Source organism: Protobothrops mucrosquamatus, unplaced genomic scaffold (assembly GCF_001527695.2).
Source record: "Protobothrops mucrosquamatus isolate PMUCROS unplaced genomic scaffold, P.Mucros_1.0 scaffold1665, whole genome shotgun sequence".
NCBI classification, from domain to species: domain Eukaryota; kingdom Metazoa; phylum Chordata; class Lepidosauria; order Squamata; family Viperidae; genus Protobothrops; species Protobothrops mucrosquamatus.
This window is the reverse complement of record NW_015387822.1, coordinates 51,689-62,639: the sequence shown is the minus strand read 5'-3', so window position 1 is coordinate 62,639 and position 10,951 is coordinate 51,689. Positions and strand designations below refer to the sequence as shown.

The following is a 10,951-nucleotide window of genomic DNA, read 5'->3' as shown; positions in this document are numbered from 1 at the left end:
GTGGCCTAAGGTGCCCTGCAACATCCGTTGACTCAAGAGGGGGATTAGGCCCTATAGGTAGTCTCATGGTTCTCATTCCTTTCTCCCACCAGATGAATGGTTTCCATTTGTCTAACCAGGCTAACCCTAGGATCACTGTCTCAGTCATTTTTGGAGCCACCAGGAAACGAATAAATTCCCAGTGTGCACCTATTTCTAGGCGTAAGGGCTCAGTTAATTGTGTGACAAGAGTCCCTCCCATCAGGGAGCCATCAGCTTGCTCAAACCTCACTGTTTCGGAAAGCTGTTTTGCCCGTATGCCCATTCTCATTGCAAACTGCCGACTAATAATGCAGCGGGTGCATCCATTATCAATTAGCACATTTAAGGCCATTTGTGCCCCAGACTTAGGGATTATAAGCTTGGCGGCCAGTGAAAATGGCAGGGTTTGTTGACTCACCATCGGGTCATTCTCTCCTTCATCGTCGCTGTCAAAGGAGGGTAGAATAGGGGTGGGTCCAACCGGAGTCCCAGCGTCCTCCTGTGTGGGGGGTGTAATCTGGGTGACGGGTTCCTGCGTGAGCCGGTTGGATTTTTCTCTCGTTAGCCGCTGAGCAAGTTTCTTTCGCATTGCTGGTTCTGGTCTGCTCTGCCGTCGGGGGTAGGGGATTGGACAGGTGGCCACTCGATGTCCTTGTCCACACCGGAAACACTTAAAGAAAGGGCGTGTTGGTGGCCTGGGTCTTTCAGCCATTGCCGTAGTTGAGGGCTTTTTGGGGGGTGATTGTTTTCCGGGTAGTTCTGGTTGCTGCTCGGGTTCGTGTGGGGGAGGCTTCTTATAGCGAGAGAGCTTAATGTCTAGCTTCACTGCTGTCTGGTACCACTCCTGTAGTCGGTCAGGTACTTCTCTGTAAATTCAGGCCTGAGAGAGGTGATCGTCTAATCCCTCTACAAAGTATTGAAGCAGGGATTGTTTGGACCACCCCTCTATTCGGCCTGCTAACTTGCGGAACTCTCGCACGTACTCCAGGGCAGGCCTCCCAGCTTGTTTTATTTTGTGAATTTGTCCTGCTGCTTTGAGGCCAATGGAGGGGTCCTCAAATCGTTCTCTCAGACTTAATTGAAAGAGGTGGCGATCTTACAATTCGGGGGCTTGCTCGCTATATAAATTATTCAGCCATTCAGCTGCTTCTCCGTCTAGGTTGGATGCCATAACGTCGACCAAGGCACTTGGGTCCGGATAGTGGCAGGCCCAGCGGTTCAAGTGAGAGCATCCTTGGTTGAGAAAAAAAATCAGCTTCTCTGGGTCTCCATCGAAGGTTGCGCTGAAGGCTGGTGCAACCACCAGCTGTTGTGGCCCCCACTGGGGCTGTTGTTGCTGGCCCCACCCTAGCTGCTGGTTCCATGGCTGCTGAGCTCTCTGCTGCTGACGTGGTGCCCCCAGTTGCTGTTGGCCCCATCCTGCCTGCTGATTCAATGATTGCTGGGCTCTCTGCTGCTGGGCAGCAGGGGCTGGTGGTGCCCCCTGCTGCTGCAGGCCTCCCAATGGTGACTGTGCAAGTGGGGGTTGTAGTGGTGTATTCTGCTGTTGGACTGCAGGGGGTGGTGATGCCCTCTGCTGCTGTAGGCCCCTCAATGGTTGCTGGACATGCTGGGCCTCTCTCATTTGCAAGCTCACCGGCTGTAGCTCTCCTGGCTTTTGCATCACCTCAAGCTGCTGCAAGGCCTCTATTAGCTGTGGTAAGCTCAGTTGCTGCTGATCATCTATGTGTGGGGGGTGCCTCCCTGCCCATTGCTGCAGAAGCCTCAATTTGGGATTCCCTCCGTCTTCAGGAGCTTTCACCTCTATGTCTTGAAGCCTCTCCAGTGACTCACCAAATTCTGCTTTTGAAGTCTTCGCTTTCAGCTGGGAAATCTGCCAGATTCCTCTCTCTCCTGGCTTGCCAGCTGTCGCTTCTCCCCCCCCCCGGGGAAACTGTTGCAGCCAGGGGGCTGGCCTCAGACAATTTTTTTTCTCCATAATGTGATCTTCCCCAAATCTTTACCAGCACCTCTCAAGCCTAGAGGCAGTGGATGGAGTTTGGGACCCCAGGTCGTTTTAAAAGGAGATGAGATCTAAGCATGATGTCATGTGTCTGATTAACGAAACACTTAAAAGGACTTTCAGGCATATTTTTCCTAAAAGCATTTATTAAGGTTACAGAGACGTCAGTACAGCATTGTGGAAATGCTTAGATCTGGCTGCTTCTTTTCCGTTACACATATACATTCTAAGCATTTCCCCCCCCCCTTATTTTGGGGTCATGGTTCACATCTTCCAATTAACTTGGAAGATGTGATTTACTTCCGGTTTCTTTTTCCCGGGCTATCCTTATTCTCCTCCCTTTTCTCCTGTTGCCTGGTTTAACTATAAAAATACCAGACAGTTCTGCATATTGTCAAAGCAAGAATATACAGTATTTGCAGCGTTGACACCACTGGCTAAAGGGTTGGTGTCACGAAGAAAACTTTGGTTTCCTGGACCATGGACTGCATTTCCTACATGAAGGACTCTTGGCAAGGGATGGAATGCACCTCACGAAAACAGGGGAAAATGTACTCAGAAAAAGACTGGCCCAACTCATCAGGAGGACTTTAAACTAAAATCTCTAGAACACAAAACCAGTCATAAATCCCAAGAAAACAAATCAAACAATGAGGTAGGTAGTGATGAGAAAAAAGAAAAACTCCAACGACAATCAGGAGACATAGGAAACATACCCATGGATAGGCTTATGTCAAAGCAAGAATATACAGTATTTGCAGCTTATATACAAATGCTCAAAGTGTCTGGAACAAACAGAGCGAACTAGAAGCAATAGTACATGAGGGCAGGTATGACATAGTTGACATTACAGAAACCTGGTGGGACGAAACTATGACTGGAATGGACTGATGGATGGATACAAATTATTCCAAGGAAATAGATCTACAAAAAGAGGAGGGGGAGTTGCACTATATGTAAGAGAACACAACATATCTACATAAATGCATGTGATCAAAGATAAAATCTCTCTAGAAGGTAAATGGGTTAATATAAAAGGGGGGAAAAGTGACATTGCCATAGGTGTATTACATGCAAATATTCCATTCAACCAATCAGAAGAAATAAATGAACTCTTTGCCAACTAGTTAACAAACATATGTAGGAAGCATACCACAGTAGTAACGGGAGACTTCAACTATCCAGATATCAACTGGGACACAAACTCTGCAGCGAGTGGAAGCTCAAGCAGATTCTTAACCAACCTAGCTGACAACTTTATCATCCAAAAGGTAGAGGATAGAACTAGAAGTAAAGCTATACTGGACCTAATCCTTACTAATCGAGAAGAAGAGATAGAGGGAGTTGAAGGTGTCAGAACCTTGGGTGAAAGTGACCACATCATGCTGAAATTCAATATAATGCAAACACAAGCAATCGAAAATAATCCAACCAGAGACTTAAACTTCAAAAGGGCTGATTTTAACAAACTCAGAGAGAACCTAGGAAAGATTCCATGGATGAAAATCCTAAAGGGGAAAACAACGCAAGAAGTGTGGGAAATATGATAATAAAAGCTCAGTCCAGCACAATATCACTGAAAAACAAAAACAAGAAATTCAAGAAGAAACCAGCATGGCAGCACAAAGCTCTCTCTGACAAACTGAAAGACAAAAAGGACAAGTACAAAAAATAGAAAGAGGGACACATAACTAAGGTTGATTATCAGCAGACAGCCAGAACATGCAAAGATCAAGTCAGGAAAGCAAAGGCTCAGAATGAACAAAGACTTGCAACAGAAATCAAGGACAATAAAAAAAGTTTCTTTCAACATATTAATAACAACAAAAAAGTCAAGGAAATTGTAGGTCCACTAAAGAGAGAAGATGGCAAGGAAGTAACAGACAGTAGGGAAAAAGCAGAGCTGCTTAACTCATTCTTTGAATCAGTCTTCACACAAAAAGAAATTATAACCTGTTATGTCCTGAGCCTGCTGGAGTAGTGAGCAGGCTCAGAAATGTTGCAAATGGTCCCGGGCAAACCAAAAGCTGCCCGGGATCAGACTGGTTGGCGCCAGCCTTGTGCGCATGCACAAGGCGCAAAAACAGCCAGTTCCTATTGGTTAACACTGTCTGGGTTTAGAGCCCTATAAAAGGCCTGCGTGCCTTTTACTGCTTGCTTGATTGTAGGAGAAGGTTAATAAAGAGTTTGCTTGTTCACCATGTGTCTTCGTCAATTGCCAACAAACGGAATACACAAAAATGGCGATGAAGGTGGGATCCCTGCAAGCAAAAGGAACAAATAGGACTCACCTAGAAAGTTGAAGACGGAAGACAGCGTCCTGCGTTCGCGACTCAGCCTGCCAGTATAGCATCACTGGAGGTGAGCTCGGCAAAAGGACCCTTTCCCCAAAAAAATACTAGCTTGCAGAGGAGGCAATTAGCGAAGGCCGTAAAAGTTTACGATGTCGAAAATAGGCCACTTGACAGACTTTGATGTCTCCCACCCAGAGAGATGGAATTCATACGTAGCAAGGGTGGAGAACTACTTTAGAGTAAATCAAATCAGGAAAGATGGCCTGAAGGCGGCAACTCTTCTGTGTGCCTATGGACAGGAAGCCTTTGACATCGAGGAAAATCTGGTGGCCCCTGCACTTCTGGAGTCAGTAACGTATGCTGACTTGAAGAAGATGCTGAAGGAACATTTCCAGCCTAAATTGTCTATCATCGCTTGGAGGCATGCGTTTGAGCAGAGAGACCAGAGGCCGGGTGAATCTGCTGCGGACTTCATCGCTGCCTTAAGACAAGCGGCCAGGCCTTGTGAGTTCAAGGACCTGGAAGAGAGGCTGCGAGATCGTTTCGTGTGTGGCCTACGAAGTAGAGAACTGCAACAGAAGATCTTTGCAAAAGAAGAAGTATCGTTTCAAGATGCTTTAAGAGAGGTTGCAGCTGAGGAAGCAGCAGGCGGCACTGTGAAGGCTTTGCGGCTTGCCAGGAACCCTCCAGTCACCATGACTGTCCATCAAGAGGATGCTCAAAAAGATTCAGAAGCGGATCCTGAAGAGGAGGTGGACAGACTTCACCAGCCAGCAGAAAGAAGGCCAAAGGGGCGTCCAGACAAGGCCCCAGCATCTCTTCAGTGCTTCGGGTGTGGAGGATGCCACAAGAGAGCTGACTGCAGATTCCGCTCCGCCATTTGCCGGGCATGTAGCAGGCAAGGCCACATTGCTGCCGTCTGTTTGGGTCGCCAGAAGGTCCAACCTCGGGAAGAATTGCTTCAGAAAGGTACCAGGGTCCCCAGCCAACACAGGGTGGGTTTCTATGCATCGTGCAGGAGTATTCTGAGGACAGGGACACACAAGCCCCTTAAGAAAAAACTTCGCATTGACGTGAAGTTGCAAGGGGTTCCCTTATCGATGGAGTTGGACAATCATTTCACTTGACACCTTCAAAAGGATTTGCAGCAGTAGTGGCCGAGTTAAACTCAAGCCATCAAATTTAATACTCACTGACTTTCAGAATTCCAAAGTCAGTGTGAAGGGGGAGGCCACGCTCAAAGTGCAGCGTAAGGATTTTGAGGGTTTCCTGGATGTGGTGGTAGTTGGGGGTGAATGCGCGAGTCTTATTGGACTTGATTGGTTTGAGGCTCTGGGAATCCAAGTGACTGGGCTTCACAGCTTGCAAATGTTGGGCCTTGCAGAAGTCTGCAAGGAGTTTGCTGATATGTTTAGCTCAGAGCTAGGATCCTACAAGGGGCCCCCCATTGCATTACGTTTAGACCCAACTATCACGCCCATCAGGGTCAAGTTTAGAAGGGTGCCTTTTGCCCTCAAAAGCAAGATAGATGCAGAGCTGGACAAATTGCTCCAGCAGGGCATTTTAGAACCTGTGGACTCTAGTCCATGGGAAACCCCCATAGTCACGCCTCTAAAGGCTAGTGGAGAAGTCTGCATATGCACAGACTATAAGTACACATTGAATAAAGCATTGCAACAGCATGCATATCCAGTGCCTGTTGTAAGCCACATTCTGGCCTCCCTCAAGGGGGCGCCTTTTTGCGAAACTTGATTTGGCACAGGCCTATCAACAGCTACCTGTTGATGAGGCAACTGCAGAGGCCCAGACGATTGTAACACACAGAGGGGCCTTTAAGGTTAAAAGACTGCAATTTGGGGTTAATGTAGCCCCTGGCATATTCCAAAGTGTCATGGAACGCACACTTCGTGGTATTCCTGGGGTCTGTCCCTACTTCAATGACGTCCTCATTGCTGGGGAGTCATCTCAAAATCTAGCAGAAAGGTTAAGGGCTGTCTTGCTTCGTTTCCACAAAGCAGGCCTTAAATTGAAGCAAGACAAATGCAAAATAGGAGTCACTTCCACTGACTTCTTAGGTTTCAGGATTGATGCCCAAGGCATCCACCCTGCTGAAGCCAAGTTTCAAGCGATTCAGCAGGCCCCAAGTCCCAAGTCCAAGAGCGAGCTGCAAGCTTTCTTGAAGCTCTTAAATTTCTATCACGCATTCCTCCCACATAAGGCTGCAGTGGCAGAGCCGTTACACCGGCTCTTAGACAAGCAGCTCCATGGCAGTGGACTAAAGTCCATGAAAGGACTTTCAATGAGGTTAAGGCATTGCTCTCTTCAAATGCTGTATTAGCGCATTTCAATGAGCAACTGCCTGTATGCATCGCATGCGATGCATCTCCTTATGGGGTGGGAGCTGTACTTAGCCACCTGAAGGCTGATGGGACACAAGTCCCTGTAGCATATTATTCAAGGACTCTGTCATCTGCAGAGTGGAATTATGCTCAGATTGACAGAGAAGCCTTGGCCATAGTGGCTGGCATAAAGAAATTCCATGATTTCTTATATGGCCACCATTTCACAGTCTATACAGACCATAAGCCTTTGCTGGGTTTGTTTACAACTAACAAACAGACACCACACATTATTTCTCCATGTATGCTGAGATGGTCAATTTTCCTGTCAGCATATGATTATATACTCATTCACAAATCTGGAAAAGAGATGGGCCACGCAAACGGCCTCAGCAGATTACCTCTAAAACAAATAGAGGCAGATCCTGCTCCTGCTATTAACATTCTCTCCATTCAGGAGTTGCCTGAATCTCCCCTCAATGCTAGGGACGTGACTGCAGAAACTGCCACTGATCACACGCTCACACGCGTGCTGACATGGGTGTTGTCAGGATGGCCTGACACGTGTCCAGATACAGAGTTTCAAAGCTTCTGGCAAAGGAAGCATGAACTTTCCACTTTCAAGGGGTGCCTGTTATGGGGTAGTAGGGTAGTCATCCCAGCCTCATTGAGGTCTAGAATCTTGATCTCTCTGCATGAGGGACATCCAGGTATAGTAAGGATGAAAGCGCTTGCACGCAGCCATCTCTGGTGGCCTGGGCTCAATAAAGCCAAGCGCTTGCGCGCAGCCATCTCTGGTGGCCTGGGCTCGATAAAGCCATTGAAGCGCAGGTGCACGGGTACCAAGTGTGCCAGCAGTCAAGGCCTGAAATGCCTCAGGCCCCAGTACATAGGTGGGAGGAAACTCAAACCCTGTGGTCACAGGTACATATTGATTACGCTGGGCCCTTTCAGGGGCAATTCTTCCTTCTCCTCGTTGACAGCCATTCCAAGTGGCTAGAGGTTATTCCTGTTTCCTCCACTACTACTGCCAGGACCATCCAGGTGTTGAGAGGAATTTTCGCCTCACATGGACTTCCAGATGTCCTGGTTTCAGATAATGGCCCCCAATTTACCTCTTTTGAGTTCCAGGTTTTTCTTCAGGCCAACTTGATCCGGCATGCGACTTCTGCTCCCTTCCACCCATCTTCCAACAGCCAAGCAGAGTGGATGGTGCGCACTACCAAAGATGCTCTCAAGAAACTGACTTACGGTAACTGGCATCACAGGTTAGCAGATTTCCTTCTTGCACACCGCACCACACCTTGCACAGCCACAGGGAAGAGCCCAGCAAAACTCCGCTGGGGTCACCGCCTCATCACCAAACTGGACAGGTTGCACCCAGACCGGGTGGCCTCACAGGTGTCACAACCACGGGCATCTAGGAGACTTCAGGTGGGCGATCCGGTCTGGGCAAGGAACTATGGGCTTGGACATCTCTGGGTCACAGCAGTGGTATGCAAGGTCTCTGGGCCGCTGTCATACGAAGTAGCCTTGGATGATGGATGTGTTATTCGCAGACACATAGATCAACTGCGCTGGAGGCTTAACAGCCACGCTTCCGCTCCTGGCTCTGCTCTGGGGGGGGGAGGACCATAATCTGCATTCTGGGTCACAGGTTCCCAGTCCTAACAGTGTCTCACAAGCTGCTGAGACTGCCACTGAGGCTGTTTGGGGGTCATCCCAAGGTTCAGCAAGTGCTCCGAACAGAAATTCCCCAGAAAGGGGTTCATCCCGCACATCAGTTATTGCTCCAGACAGGGAGTTGCACCGGGGGTACCCACATAATCCAAATACTTCAGATAGTGCTCCAGACAGGGAGTTGCACCAGGGGTATCCTCACAATTCAAACACAGCCCCAGACAGGGAATTCCATCAGGGGCACTCTCACAGTTCAGTTATTGCTCCGAAAAGGAAGTCTGCAGCAAGGGGGGTTGCCATGGAGGTGGCTCCTGACTGTGGCACCTCCGGCACGTGCACGGGGGTTATGGAGTACTGGGGCACTTCCGCCACTCAGGCCACTCCAACTGCTGGCCTTGGGCTCGAGGGACAGTGTTCCCAAGAGGAGTCCATTGTGGACTCGGGAACTTCCACCCCTCCAAGGTACACTGGCTTGGACTCAGAGGGTCCAGCCAGTCAGCAGCCAGTGGGTCACCTGGGTATTTGGGGAATCAAAGTCCTGGCCTGCCTAGCCTGGCAGACAAGCAGGTAGGCCAGGCACACTCTCCGGCCATTAGAAGATCACAGCAGGCCAAGTGCCCACCCAAACATCTGGGAGATTATGTGAGGTTTCTGTCAATACAAGGGGAACCTTGCTAGTCTGTAACATGATGTTGGATAACACTCAGTACAGAGTGTCATATACTATTATGATTTTGGGTGCATTTTGTTTAGTTAAATAATCATTTTGTCAAAGTGTTTTGCCTGTGTGCAGGCCAGTGTAACTCCACTCTCCCTGCCCTTTTGAACAATGTACCTGTGTGTACAGCTAAGGTGTGTTTTATCTAGGGGGGAGGGGTGTTGTGTCCTGAGCCTGCTGGAGTAGTGAGCAGGCTCAGAAATGTTGCAAATGGTCCCAGGCAAACCAAAAGCTGCCCGGGACCAGACTGGTTGGCGCCAGCCTTGCGCGCATGCGCAAGGCGCGAAAACAGCCAGTTCCTATTGGTTAACACTGTCTGGGTTTAGGGCCCTATAAAAGGCCTCCGTGCCTTTTACTGCTTGCTTGGTTGTAGGAGAAGGTTAATAAAGAGCTTGCTTGTTCACCATGTGTCTTTGTCAATTGCCAACGAACGGAATACAAAAATAACCCAACGTACCAAAAAAACTACTGCAAAAGACAAACTAGAAACAAAAATTAAAATAAGCAAGAAAATGGTAAGAGAACACATACCCCAGCTTGGGACCCAGGACCCAACAGATTACATCCCAGAGTTCTGAAGGAGCATATAGATGTTATCTCAGAACCATTGTCCCACATCTTTCTAAAATCCTGGAGCATCAGGGAAATACCTGATGATTGGAAAAGGGCTGATGTGGTTCCCATCTTCAAGAAAGAAAAAAAGATAGACCCAGGAAACTACAGATCAATCAGTTTAACATTAATACCTGGGAAGATCCTGGAAAAGATAATCAAAAACAGATCTGCGAACAACTAGAAGCAAACAAAGTTATAACAAGTAGCCAGCATGGGTTTGTCAAAAACAGATCATGTCAAACCAATCTTATTTCATTCTTTGATAAAGTGACTAAATTAGTAGACCAGTGAAACGCTGTGGACACAGTATACTTAGACTTCAGTAAGGCATTTGACAAAGTAGATCACAACCTGCTGCTTAGTAAGCTAGAAAAAGGTGGGATAGACAACAATACCATCAGATTGCTCTGTAGCTGGCTGACAAACTGTAGTCATCAAATTTGCAGATGACATTAAGCTGACAGGAGTAGCCAACACCCCAGAAGACAAACTCAGGATCCAAAAAGATCTTGATAAACAATAGGCCCTATCCAACAAAATGAGTTTTAATGTGGAGAAAAGCAAAGTTTTATATTTAGGCAGGAAAAACCAAAGGTTTAAGTACAGATTAGGCAAGACCTGGCTCAAAAACAGCAACTGTGTTGTATAAACAGAGGCATAGAATCAAGATCACACGAAGTATTAGTACCGCTTTATACAACCCTAGTAAGACCACACCTGGAATACTGCAACCAATTTTGGCAACCATACTACAAAAAAGATGTTGAGACCTTGCAAAAAGTTCAGAGAATAGCAACTAAGATGGTCAAAGGCCTGGAGACTGAAACATATGAAGAACAGCTGCAGGACTTGGGTTTGGCTAGTCTAAAGAAAAGAAGAAACAGGGATGACATGACAGCTGTATTCCAGTATTTGAGAGGCAGCCACAAAGAAGAGGGCATCAAACTATTCTCCAAAGCACCAGAGGGCAGGACAAGAAACAATGGTTGGAAACTGACCAAAGAGAGAAGCTACCTGGAATTAAGGAGAAACTTCCTGAGAGTGAGGATAATTAACCAGTGGAACAGCTTGTCTTCAGAATTCCTGGGCACTCCATCACTGGAAATTTTTAAGAAGAGACTGGACAGTCACTTTTCTGAAATGGTATATGTTCTCCTGCTCGAGCAAGGGGCTGGACTAAAAGACCTCCAAGGTCCCTTCCAGCTCTATTCTATTCTATTCATCTCTATCCAAAGAAAGGAAGAGGCTGAAGTATTGGGAATTTTCCACCTTCCTTTCTAAT

The 10,951-nt window shown here is 47.5% G+C and overlaps 1 pseudogene; it reads left to right on the top strand.

Annotated features, from left to right (window-relative positions):
- The window catches only part of LOC107293593, a 39,617-nt pseudogene extending 31,749 nt beyond the window's left edge, over positions 1-7,868 (top strand).
- The last annotated feature ends 3,083 nt before the right edge of the window (positions 7,869-10,951 follow it).